Source organism: Bubalus kerabau, chromosome 18 (assembly GCF_029407905.1).
Source record: "Bubalus kerabau isolate K-KA32 ecotype Philippines breed swamp buffalo chromosome 18, PCC_UOA_SB_1v2, whole genome shotgun sequence".
Lineage (NCBI taxonomy): Eukaryota > Metazoa > Chordata > Mammalia > Artiodactyla > Bovidae > Bubalus > Bubalus kerabau.
Window position 1 is genome coordinate 41,362,964 of NC_073641.1, and position 13,461 is coordinate 41,376,424.

The window sequence follows — 13,461 nt, forward strand, 5'->3', positions numbered from 1 at the left end:
ACCTAAATGAGGAAAAGTTGAAGAAGGAAACACTAGTTACAGGTATCAATTAAATAAGCAAGAATGGTTTTAAAAATTACATACAGTTTTCTTGGGTTTGGTGTCCTGCTTGCTGGGATATTGGAAGGAATATCAAAGGATTGGAAAATGGGGCCCCATCCAACTTCTAGCGCCTGTTGATTTAATGTTCAGACAGAGGTGGGTGGGGGACCTCCCCCCTGCTTCTCAGAGGCAGAAATAAGCCTCTGATAACTTTTCTTCTACAGGGAGGCTCGGTGGATATGGGACTTCAAGAATGAAACGCTTAATTATAACCAAACACAGAGTGAACAAAGGAATGAGGGACTAGTTGGGCTGTTTCATGTGAATCCTGCCTACAAAAGAAGCAGCTTCTTCCAAATTTCGTAAGAGATCAGTGACAAGCTGGAATTTTTCATTTCTGGGCGCAGTGAGAAGTTACATTTAAAGAACCATCCTCATTTATGTTTCAAAAGGAAATAGGTTCCGGCTTGCCACCCTGGTGTGCTTTGAGGCTGCTGAATGTTCTTGGAACTTTCATATTGACAATAATTTCATGACTGAGGCAAGATATTTTGGTCGTTTCCCTAACTTTAATAGTTTCCAGCCATAACCTCAAAAAGGAAGGTAAAAAATAACAATTGTGTGTGGTGGGGATGTCGCTCCTGAGTCTTTGTTACTGTTGAGGGATGTAGGGGAGGGTCTGTACCCACTTGTCCTCTCAACCCAGAATCTCTTTGTGCAACTGCTTGTATATGTCAGGGCTTGATACAATCTGCAGAGGCAGAAAGAGGTTTCTTTTCTTTCTTTGTCTCTCTCTTTTTTTTTTAAAATAAGATATCCAGGGACTTGCCTAGTGGTCCAGTGGTTAAGAATCTACCTTGAAATGCAGAGGACGAGGGTTTGATGCCTTGTCGGGGAACTAAGGTCCTACATGCTGTCTGGCCAAAATATTTAAAAAATGAATAAAATAAGATATCAACTTCCTGTGAGAAAGGAATCTGTATCCTTGGCTCTGTATTTATAATACTGGCATTTATTAAGTGTCTAGCAGCAACCAGAAAATTACACTATTCATAATCCTTATAACTCCCATTAGACAGATCTGCAAACTGAGACCAGGGGGTTCAAATAACTTAACCAAGCAATAGAACCAGACTATGAATGAGCCAGGCTTTGAACTCATTCTTCTCTGACTCCAAAACTTACATTCTTTCCACTCTACTTGCAGCCAAGTAAACTCGCCAGCCTATGTTGGAATAAGTCCTTAGAAAACTATCTTGGAAATAGAGAAAGGAATGAGATTTTTATCATCTTATCAGTTTAGAACATGCTATATATAGTATCTATGGGGAGCTTACAAAACACTAAAAATAAATTTGAGTTAATTTGAAAGAGAACTGAAGGTACTATGAGGATACAGTCACTTCCAAATGGATGATAATCACCCCTCCCTGTAGATACTGCCATGGCACCCCCCCCCCCACCAACTCCCCACCTTAGGGTGCTGTGCAGAGGCCCTCCTATTGACTCTGATCTACATTTTGACCTCATACTGTGAATCTCCAGTCTGGGGACCCTGCCATGTTCCACTTCCTGACCCATTGGACTTCTAGAATTTCCAGCATGAGGAGGTGTTCACACTGTAATCACAACGTGTCCCTTATTCCCATTATGGCCTCTCTTAGCAGTCAGCCGTCTCTTCAGATGCACATGGCCAACATGGTCCAGTTTTGGGGAAATTGCACAGGAAGAAGTTGGGTATTCTTGCAGAGGAGTCTTTGGTTCACAGCAGATTCAAACAGGTTAACAGCTTCAGGGCAGAGTGGACTTCAATGCCCGTGGTTGGCTTCTAAGGAATCTTACCTTCTGTTTTCACTCTCACTTGGGTGACGGTAGAACCTCCCACCAGTGTCTCTGCTTCCCCTCTTCCCTGTGTTCACCTCTCCTGCCCAATTGCCAAAGCCAAGTTTATCTTCAAACATGGTAAACCAATTTCCTGCTACAAACGTGTCGATGGCCTCTCATTCTGCCTCCCATCCTCACCCAGCCTGCATGACCCTGTAAGATCTGGCCACACTCCCCTTCTGCCTCACCCCACACCAGTCTCTTCTTGTTCACCAGGTACTCACAGAAGTACCTTCTCTCTGTTCCGCCAACAAACCAAGGGCCCTTCCCTCCTCGGGACCTTGGCACTTGGCTGGTCTCTGCCTGGAGTAGCATTCCCTACCTCTTCACGCTTTTCATCTTTCAGATCTCTGCTCTCCTCAGATAGCCCCTCTCTGGCAGAGACCCCTCCACACCCCAAGTCTGCCATTGGATGTGGCAGACCCCCCACCCCAATGACTCGCTACCATCGTTCTTGGTTATTTCCCTGTAGCACTTAACTGCTAATTGCAATCCTCTCCTTTTTCGATTTATTTTTTCTGGTTTCATGTTCTATCTCTCTGAATAGAAAGTAAAGTTATGAGGATGGGGACTTTATTTTGATCAGCCCTGGGTCCTTAGCAATAAACATTTGTTGAGCCACTGCGTCCCTTAAATTTAAATTATATGGCCTTTGTTTTTCAGGGCTTAGGAAAGCATGCTCCCTCTCCTTCAGGACCCGACTCTAAATCCATGCCTCCTGGACTTTCCTGGTGGTCCAGTGGATAAGAATCCGGCTTTCAATGCAGGAGACATGGGTTCGATCCCTGGCCTGCCCGGAGAGATTCCACATACTGTGGGGCAGCTAAGCCCATGCACCGCAACTACTGAGCCCACGCCCTAGAGCCTTCGGGCGGCAACTTCTGAAGCCTGTGTGCCTAGAGCCTGTGCTCTGCAATAAGAGAAGCCACCACAATGAAGAGTACCCTAAGAACCCCAACGAAGAGTAGCCCCCACTAACTGCAACTAGAGAAAAGCCCGCACAGCAACGAAGACCCAGCACGGCCATAAAATAAATCAATGATAAATCCATGCCTTCTGGGGAGTCCTCCTACTTCCAGCTCTATTATTTCTAGATCCCTTCTGTAAATTTGTACCAACCTTCCTGAGAGGAGTGTGTTCTAAACAGGGCCTAATATATTATGAGAACTTCCACGTGTCAAATGATAAATGTGAAACAATGGAAATTTTTATCCCTATGATATCCATGTGTCATTGTTTAGCCACGTCACTGCAGTGACTCATACTTTAGAACACTCTTCATAATAGCATTCTTGGGGTGGTTTTTGTTTTGGTTTTGATCCTTTTTAGTAACTAGTATTCTTATGTGGAATTCATTAGATTCCAGTCAAAAGCAGTGGATTTTTGTTTCATTTCCATATGTAGTCTCACCATGGGCAGATTTAGTTTTAAATCTCTACAAGTTTTAAAATGTTGACAATAGCGCAAAGCCTGCCTCCCTTATTACTGTCTCAAGGACCTTCAGTGACCCAGGGTTAATTGGTGTGTAGGGTCTGAGCCTGTGTAATCTAGGTCTATACTCGAGAAAGGCATTTGAGATATCAGGTGAAGTGCAAGTTGAATGGTATTTCAAGGTCTGTCTAAAGTCTTCTATCACAAGGCAGTTTGAAGTGTAAAACATTAGCTGAAATAAATGAGTTACAACTATGGGTAGGCATTCTTCCCCAATCCATCGTTTATTATAGTGATGCTGAAAGTTGGAGGGGTCATTAGGTGTCCAATTTCCAGAACAAAAGGCAGTCATATACCTTTGGCTGAAGGATACAAGGGGTGATATTTTCCTTTTTCAGAGACATTCTGTACAGATGTACAGAGACAGGAAAGCAAACTATTTCCTTCTAAAAGAAAGCAGGATATCAATTTAGTACCTGATCACTTCCCTTTTGTGGCCTATCCCAATGGCTATCTTTTCAGGTAATGACTTACTAATAATTATGACATATTGTAGACTTTTACTTTTTAATTAATTCATTCATTTCTATTCGATGTGCAGGATCTTAGTTCCCCACCTAGGGATCAAAGCTGCATCCCCCTGCAGTGGAAGTGTGGAGTCCTAACTACAGGACAGTCAGGGAAGCCTATTATAGACTTAGAAAAAAAAGTTTACAGAGTTCATTATATTATTTCATTTTATTCTCACAACAGCTAGCTCTGTGAGTATTGTTATCTTTGCTTACTGTCAAGGAGAGTGAGGCAGAAAGCAATTAAGTCTTTGTTCCCAGACCACCCAGCATAGGTAACAGAGGAAGAACTCAGATCTGCTTTCAGACTCCGCAGCCTGCTTCCCCCAGAGTACTTCCTCTGGCAGTTTGACCCCACAGGCTTGGCCCGCACCGTGAGATCCTTTTGGTGGAATTTTCTGAAAAGTTCAAGTTGGAGGAAGAGAAAGTGCTAATATCACTTTGGAGCTCTCATTGCCACTAAACTCTTGGTAACAAATTCATTTTTTTTTTCTTTCTTTTTTTTTTCTTTGGCTGCACCTCACAGCACATGAAACTTCACTGACCAGGGATTCAGTGGAACCCTCTGAAGCAGAAGCTCAGAGCCTTCCACCAGGGAAGCCCCACTGGCAACAAATTTATAATTCGACTTCCTAATGAATTGGCCAAGATAATCCTGCCATTGGATAACAAACTGCTAAATAATTGGAAGTTAGTTGTTTTTAAAGTTGCAGGAGAGGAACGATTTGACAGCTGTGAGGTTTTCCTTGTCCCTGTGCTCCTTTCATTTGCACACAGACATACTCTGAAACAATGTGGCATTATTGCAACAAGATCATAGGGAGTTTGGTCCTTGGAAGATAAATTGTGTTACCTTGACTGTCCTCTTGTCTCTGTTTAAGTGGCCTCTCTTTCTGGGGTCACACTTTCAGGGTCAAGAACAAACTAACTTGCCCACAGTTTGCAGTTGAACAGACTTGATAAGAAATAAGAAGGCTGGTGCCAGGGAAGCTACATGGATGAGTGACCTGGGCAGTCACACAGGGCCCATGTGCCCGCAGAGCCTGCTCTTGGTTAATGCTGTGTGGTCGCCATCTTGCGATTCTTACTAAGTTTTGAACAGGGAGCTCTGCATTTTCATTTTGCCTTCAGTTCAGTCGCTCAGTCACGTCCGACTCTTTGCGACTCCATGAATTGCAGCACACCAGGCCTCCCTGTCCATCACCAGCTCCCGGAGTTCACTCAGACTCACATCCATCAAGTCAGTGATGCCATCCAGCCATCTCATCCTCTGTTGTCCCCTTCTCCTCCTGCCCCCAATCCCTCCCAGCATCACAGTCTTTTCCAATGAGTCAACTCTTCGCATGAGGTGGCCAAAGTACTGGAGTTTCAGCTTTAGCATCATTCCTTCCAAAGAAATCCCAGGGCTGATGTCCTTCAGAATGGACTGGTTGGATCTCCTTGCAGTCCAAGGGACTCTCAAGAGTCTTCTCCAACACCACAATCACCACAATCACCAACAATCACCACATTTTGCCTTGAGACCTGCCAATTATGCAGCTGGTTTTGCTTGGTGTCTCAGGATATTAGCCTCAGAGACAGTGAGTGATCTGGCCAGGTCAGAGCACTGCCAAAGTTTTAGTTCTCCTGAGAGAGCTTGGGGATTAGCCAACACACTGCTGACAGATCCAGGACTGTGGGTTCAGGACTGAACGGGGGCCACACATACCCCAGTCTCAGCAGGGGCAGAGGGTGCTGCCCACCACCTGGCAGAAGGTTCCATCTTGTTATACTTAAAGTTGAAGAGGCGGGGGCCTGCCTGGAGCCCAACCCCAAATGCCAAGAAGATATGGAATTCCCCCAAGAATAATACTAGTCTCTTGTTTGGGATCTTTTTCCCACATACCTACTTAATCTACTTAACAGAGTATTGGGCAAGGTCAGATGACAAACAGGTTCAGTATCCAAGAGGCTGCAAGCTTTGGAACTTTCTAAAAGTCCTTTTATTTTAGAAAACACTTTCATTTTCTAGAAGTTAACTTTTTTTTATTTATTATAGACTAATATTCATTGAGAAACAATATTTCATTACTGATGAGCAGAAAGAAAGTAAATATCACTCAGAGTCTCACTCCCCAGAGATGATCATTATTTATATTTTAATGGACAGATAAACATATATGTGTGCAGTCAGTCATGTCCAACTCTTTTGAGACCCCATGGTCTATAGTCTACCAGGCATCTCTGTCCGTGGGATTTTCCTAGGCCAGAATACTGGAGTACGTTGCAATTTCCTACTCCAGGGGATCCTGCCAACCCAGGGATCAAACCCGTGTCTCCTGCATTGGCAGGCGGGTTTTTAGCACTGCGCCACCTAGGAAGCCAAAACATTTTATTAGGAATGTAAAATTTAAAATCTTTATAGCTATTGTGAAAGCATATATATGTATGTGTGTGTGTGTGTGTGTGTGTGTGTATGTCCGTGTGTGTGTGTGTTAGTCACTTTGACTCTTTGAGACCCCATGGACTGTAGCCTGCCAGGTTTCTCTGTCCATGGAATTCTCCAGGCAAGAATACTGGAGTGGATAGCTATTCCCTTCTCCAGGGAATCCTCCTGACCCAGGGATGGAACCTGGGTGTCCTGCATTGCAGGCCGATTCTTTACCATCTGAGCCACCAGGGAAGACCACATGCATTATATCTTTTATTATATATATTTTGCTACTACATCACATTATATAATATATATTTTACTACTGCATTACATTAAATTTAACATAATTTTAACAAAATTTATAGTTTACTGAATTGCCTCTATGGCTTAATGCTTAAGTTGATCCTCAGTCCTCAGATCCTCAGTCCTAAAAAAAACTATTTTAAACAGTTTTGTGATGAACAGGCATGTAGCTATTTTTGCAATCATCCATCACTTTAGAATAATTTTCTAGAAGTGAGTTTTCTGAATTAAAGATGTGAACATATTGAACAATCCTAGCCCAATTGCCTCAAAGAACTGTTGAAATAATCTCCATTCCCACCAGCAGTGTAGACCAGTTTGGGTTGTGTTCTTAGAGTCCCACGGAGACATAGTTTTGTGAGTGGGTGGAAGGTTGTGATTCACATCTAGAAGAGGCTCCTTCTGAAAACTCATAGAATTTCTAGAATCACAAGCGATCAAAAAGATTAGAGTGCAAATGGTGGTACTTTTTATGATTTGAAGTCTAGCAATCAGTATGAGTGAAAATCTCCCTAAAGAGATTACTGCCAAGAGGTCATCCAAACACTCTATTTGCATATAATTGCACCTTCTAGTTATAAGTAACAATGTAATCACATAGTATTGAATCAAGGATTTATAAAAATTACACTAAATTGAACAAACTTGGGGGGATAGTGAAGAACAGGGAAACCTGATATGCTGTGGTCCCTGGGGTCGCAATGTAACAGTCACGACTTCGCGACTGAACAACAACACTAAATCTACATTCTATAATTTAAAAAAACAAATAAAACAAGACTTTTTTTTTTCTAGTTATTAATCATTAGTAATTTTTGGCTAGATTGGTTTCCCTGCCCCTCTCCTCTTCCAGATGTCACATAGAGAAGCAGAAGTCCTATACTAAGTCTAACTATTCACAAGTTAGTTCCTTAATCTTCAGCTTCCTTTGTAAATAAAAATTTCATCTCAAATCTCTTTCATGTTTATAAACACTGAGCTTCATAATCCCCAAGTCCAATTTTGTATCAGGTTTCTCTTCAGGGAATCCATTCGTAATCCTTCTCTACAAGGCAGGCCTGCTTCTGCAAAAAAAATCAATAAGAGGGAAACAGAAATCAATCAACCAGAAGTGCAGCTGGAAATTAGAGGCTGGGTCAATCATAGGACCTTTTGCATTTATTTATTTTTTTAGTCAACAAAGATTTTATTATTGTACTATAGGGTGATAGATGTATAATCAGAATTCTTAAAAGTATTATAGGCTAGACAGAGACTTTCTACTGAGTGGATGTGTGATGTACAACATCCTTTGAAGATAAATCTCCCTTGTGGATTATGGTGATGCTCCAGGAATATATCCTAATGTCAGGAAAAACCATTACCCACCAATATACACTAGTAGTCATTTTCACTGACTAGTGGTTTGGATCTGTGGTGTGTTTATTTTCCTACACAATAATGCAATGGATTATATAACCTTTGCAGTGGGCAGTCTTAGAATTCCCATGGTACAATGGTTCATTCTTTTAAAAATGCATTAAATATGAATTAACCACTTCTCATTAAAAATAGTATGTATTATTTTCTTGATTCTGTCTCTTCTTTCTCTTTCTTTTCTGCATTGTCCTGTTTTATGTTTCCAGCTTCTTGCCTACACTCATTCTCAGTACTTTCAGAGCTTACTCACACGTCTCTTTTTAGTTTTCTTTGTAGTAACTCCAACACATTTCCTTTTATGCTGGTGATTGTTACTTAGCTTTTCTCCCTTGCTTTTCTACTCAAACTTGTTTATTTTCATTTTTCTCCCAATGGTCTAATTTTTCTCCATGCCTGTCAAATTTAATTGAGGTTTGCTGCATGGTTAAGATGAAGAAAGCCTTTTCTTCCCAGGCTCAAAAAGGAAATTAGAGTGTCAACTTAAAAAGTTTCAGTTTATCCTAGATTACTGACTCTCTCAAATAGAATCCTCAGCTTTTTCTTTTACAAATCTGATCAAGAAACAGCCCTGTGCTCTGTATAGAACACACAGGGGACATACAGGTTCATGATTTGTATTTCTGAGTTCTCAGTGTTGCTTTCTTAGATGTTATGGAACATTCTTATCACCAGATTCATCCCCCTTTTCTCTTTCACTGTTTCTGCTCTTTATGGATGTTTTGAGCTAAAATTCACCCTTCTTGTCAAAGCGGAACTTAGTAGCTCTAAGGTCACTAATCAGAATGCAAAAGATGTTTAGGGAGAGGTGTTAAACTCAAATGATCACCCTGAGATGTTCTTTCATTTGTGGAAGAAGGAAAACGTGAAGGAGAACTGAAAAAAGAACTCTGGAACAGTGAATAGTTATGAGATGTGCTTTGCATGAAAAACAGTATCCTTTACTTGGGAGTCTTTATCACTGGACATGTGTCTATTTTGGAGTGTCTCTGGAACATAGCTATCCTTGTGATGGGAACATCTTAAACTTTTTTGAGGTCTTGCTCAAGTCCGTTTTTAAGTGAGTGCATATGGGGGACAATATGAATTCTAAAATGTAGAGTATCTCAGACTCTCCACTGAGTCATTTCCTTATTTTTATTAATTGGCTTAGACCCAACTACAGAATGGAAAGCTATTTTTATGCATTTGCTCACAACTGAGAGATCTAACCCAAGACTTAAGCAACTCAGCCTGCCAGTTTAAAACAGGAAAAAAAAAAATGTCTTACTATATTCCATTAAATTAGACTGACAATATGTTTCACAATTTAAGGTCATCTTTGCCTTTTAAAACATTCATAGATGGTTAAGAATAGCCTCTGGGGGATGTGACAGTGCTTGAAGTTAAAGGGGTAGTCTTGTGTATCATTTTCCCTCTATTGTGGATTCCTTAGGATATATTTTCTCTTGCTCGACATCTTCAAAGTCTGATAGATTGAAGCTCTATCGAACATAAGTACTCTGTAATAAAATGTGACTCACCTCCTCACTCCATTGTAAAAGTCCTAAAGGCAGTAACTCAAGTGTGTGGCTGACTCAGTAACTGCCCAGCATTATCTTTATTGAAATTATCCTGCAATCTAGGTATTAGACATGGAATAACCCATGATGAAGTCATCCTGACCCAGCTATTCTGGGCCAAGGTAGGAGTCTTTTCGGGGCAATTTTTTTTCTAGTACTCTTTCAATTTAGTTTTATAACTATCAGTCATGCAACAACTCTGATCATTAATTTGACAAATTTCTATTCAAACTAGCTGTAAAATGATAGAATCTATCACTCATAGGCAAAGCATCTCTCCAGAAATGAAGTAGCATTTATTTTTCAAAGAAATAAGAGTTGGGAGGCAGCTCATAAAACTCCGGAAAACCTATGAGATGATTAGAAGTTACTCATGAAGTCCAATCTTGTCTGTGTCTGGGTGTGGAGGAGCAAGGCTTATCATGGGATGGAATGTGTCCAAGCAGCATGCCTGGGGCAGTGGAGAAGAATCTATATGTCAGAGGTAAAGGACTGACCACTGAACCATCTTCACCCTTCTAGTTGTCAATGCTGAGCACGGGAAAATTAGAAGTAGACAGGAAAGGGAACCTGGGAGGATGGATAAGACAGAGCAGACAGAGCAGTAGAATCCAATGAGCTCTAGAAATGCAGGTCTGAATGTGGCTCCCATCCCCTACAAGATGATCTCCAAATCGCTTAGTCTGGCAAAAGTACAGGCATCAAGATTTGGCTCAACCTCAGTGTTTGTTTACTTCCTGATTCCTTGACAATTCTGCTCTCTCTCTCTGGAATATCCTCTTCCCTTGCCTGTTTGAGAATTTGAATTTGTTTTTATTGAACTTAGTTTAGCTCTCATTTCTTTGGGAAGCTTTCACTGATCTCAGAGACAGAATTCATAGCTCCCTTTCTGCCAAGTGCACGCTCTGATTGCTGTACTTATCCAAAGCCATGTAATTTATCTACTTGATTTTTTTTTTTTCTGTCTGCTTCCTCTAATGGGCTAGGAACTCCCTGAGGACAAACCTGTGTCTTTATTCATGTGGTGTCTCCTGTGCCTAGCACAGAACCTAGCACATAACAGAGGCTCTTGACATTTATGTACAGCGAATGAATGAGTGCATGAGTGAATGAGAGAGAAGGCACCATTTTGGTGTTAGGAATCTAGGAGAGCATTCGGAGATGCCAAAGGAGGTGTTTCTGTATGGTGGTGTTGCTTGGATTAAATGTTTTCCATTCATCAAATGGCTTTCCTGGCTTTTAAGAGACCACAGATTCAGCACAAAAGAAAATGAGAAATCACCTGGTTCAATATTCCACTTTAAAAAAGAAGTCCTTTCCAGGGTCTTATTGACATAGAAGCAGCTGGCTTGCACTGGGATACCCCAGGGGCAGCAATTTACCGGAGAACCATTCTAGCCTCAGATGGCTATGTTTGTCTTTCATGATTGGGCATAATTTGCTTCTTTGAAATCTTTATTCAAGTAAACGCTCAGTAAAATCTAGCTGTGACTACTGTCATTTTCTTTTTTCTTCATGAAAAATGCTTAAAGGTAGTTATCAAGGTTTCCATCTCTTTTCAAGGCTAGTTTTCCTGATGACTTAAGCCTAAGCCTTAGTTCCTGACCCTCCTGTCCCCTCTCCTCTTACTTGGCAGAAGGTGCACCAGCTGCCAGTGTGTGGTCACCAGTGCTCCTTGTGACCTGCTATCTTTGACATTTTCTGGCTCAATTAATTCCAGAGAAAGGCTCCTTTCACCCTTCTGCTCCATGCTTATCAGAAACAAACGTTCAAAGCAGAAAGCAGCTGTGATTGGTTGATGTGGGCAAAATATATATACAGGCACACAAATAAGAATCAACTCCGATGTAGTATTCATCGGCCAAAGGTGAGCTGCAATTGGGAAAGTGATTCTAAATAAGTAATCAGGGACATAGGAAGCTCATAGTTTAAAAGAACTTGATGATATTAAGTAGAAATTAAGAAGAAAGCAAGCTTTCTTTCTGTATTAATTATTCACACGTTGCTGTTTGCTCATCAGAAAGCAAAACAAAATAACTTTTATTTCTTGGAAGCTAAGCCATTTTGAGCTCAAATAAATAAATGGAATTGTCAGAGAATAAGAGACTTGTGGGAGATTAAAAATAGATTGTGGGTTTTTCATTGCACTATGAGGTTCTTTTTTTTAATTGAAGTAAATTGATTTACAATGTTGTGTTAATTTCTGCTGTATAGCAAAGTGGTTTGATTATACATATATGCACATTCTTTTTTAAAAAATATTCTTTTCCATTATGTGTTATCATAGGATAGTGAATACAGTTCCCTGGCTGTATAATAGGACCTGTTTGTTTATCCACTCTATGTATAATAACTTACATCTGCTAACTCCAGTCTCCTAATCTATCCGTCCCCCAACCCCCTCCATGGCAGCCACAGTCTGTTCTCTCTGTTCATGAGTCTGCTTCTGTTTCATAGATAGGTTCATTTGTGTCATATTTTAGATTCCACACATAAGTGATATCATATGGTATTTGTCTTTCTGACTTACTTCACTTAATATGATGATCTCTAGTTGCATCCATATTGCTAAAAATGGCATCATTTTATTCTTTCTCATGGCTGAGTAGTATTTCATTGTATTATATGTACCACATCATCTTTATCCATTCATCTCTCAGTGGACCTTTAGGTTACTTCTATGTCTTAGCTATTGTAAGTAGTGCTGAATTACAGTGTTATCTAGATATATGCTCAGGAGTGGGATAGCTAGATCATATAGTTCTACTTTCAGTTTTCCAAGGAACTTCCATACTGTTCTCCACAGTGACTGTACCAGCTTATATCCCCACCAACAGTGTAGGAGGGTTCTGTTTTCTCCATACCTTCTCTGGCATTTGTTATTTGCAGACTTTTGGATGATGGTCATTCCGACCCGTGTGAGGTGGTAGTTGCCTCATTGTACTTTTGATTTGCATTTCTCTAATCATTAGCAATGTTGAGCATCTTTTCAGTACATGAGAGACTCTAAAGTTCTTCTGGGATGGTCTGGGGGGAAAACAAAGCAAAAGAATCTCCTTTTTGAAAAAATTATGTAAATTTTTATATTAGTCAGCATAAGTAAATGCATTTTCAATATCACAAATATTTGTAGATGTCATAACCTATTTTAATATTTAGTAGAATACAACCTTTTATTTCTTTTTCTTCTTTTACAGTTTTGAATTTTTACTGAACTATAGCTCAATATTCAGAAAACTAAGATTATGGCATCTGGTCCCATCACTTCATGGCAAATAGATGGGAAAACAGTGGAAACAGTGACTGACTTTATTTTTCTGGGCTCCAAAATCACTGCAGATGGTGACTGCAGCCATGAAATTAAAAGGCACTTACTCCTTGGAAGGAAAGTTATGACCAACCCAGATAGCATATTGAAAAGCAGAGACATTACTTTGTCAACAAAGGTCTGTCTAGTCAAGGCTATGGTTTTTCCAGTAGTCATATATGGATGTGAGAGTTGGACTATAAAGAAAGCTGAGCGCTGAAGAATTGATGCTTTTGAACTGTGGTGTGGGAGAAGACTCTTGAGAGTCCCTTGGACTGCAAAGAGATCCAACCAGTCCATCCTAAAGGAGATCAGTCCTGGGTGTTCATTGGACTGATGTTGAGGCTGAAATTCCAATACTTTGGCCACCTGATGTGAAGAGCCGACTCATTTGAAAAGACCCTGATGCTGGGAAAGATTGAGGGCAGGAGGAGAAGGGGATGACAGAGGATGAGATGGTTGTAGGCATCACCGACTCAATGGACATGGGTTTGGATAGACTCCGGCAGTTGGTGACGGACAGGGAGGCCTGGA

At 40.7% G+C, this 13,461-nt stretch overlaps 1 long non-coding RNA gene across 1 annotated transcript in view; it reads right to left on the reverse strand.

Moving 5' to 3' along the window:
* Positions 1-5,992: 5,992 nt before the first annotated feature.
* LOC129633031 (uncharacterized) overlaps positions 5,993-13,461 on the reverse strand; it is a 29,247-nt gene continuing 21,778 nt past the window's right edge. Inside the window, exons 3-4 of the long non-coding RNA XR_008704843.1 lie at positions 12,485-12,676; positions 5,993-6,279 (exon numbers count right to left, since the gene is read on the reverse strand). This is a non-coding gene — a long non-coding RNA (uncharacterized LOC129633031). The remainder of the gene's footprint in view (positions 6,280-12,484; positions 12,677-13,461) is intronic.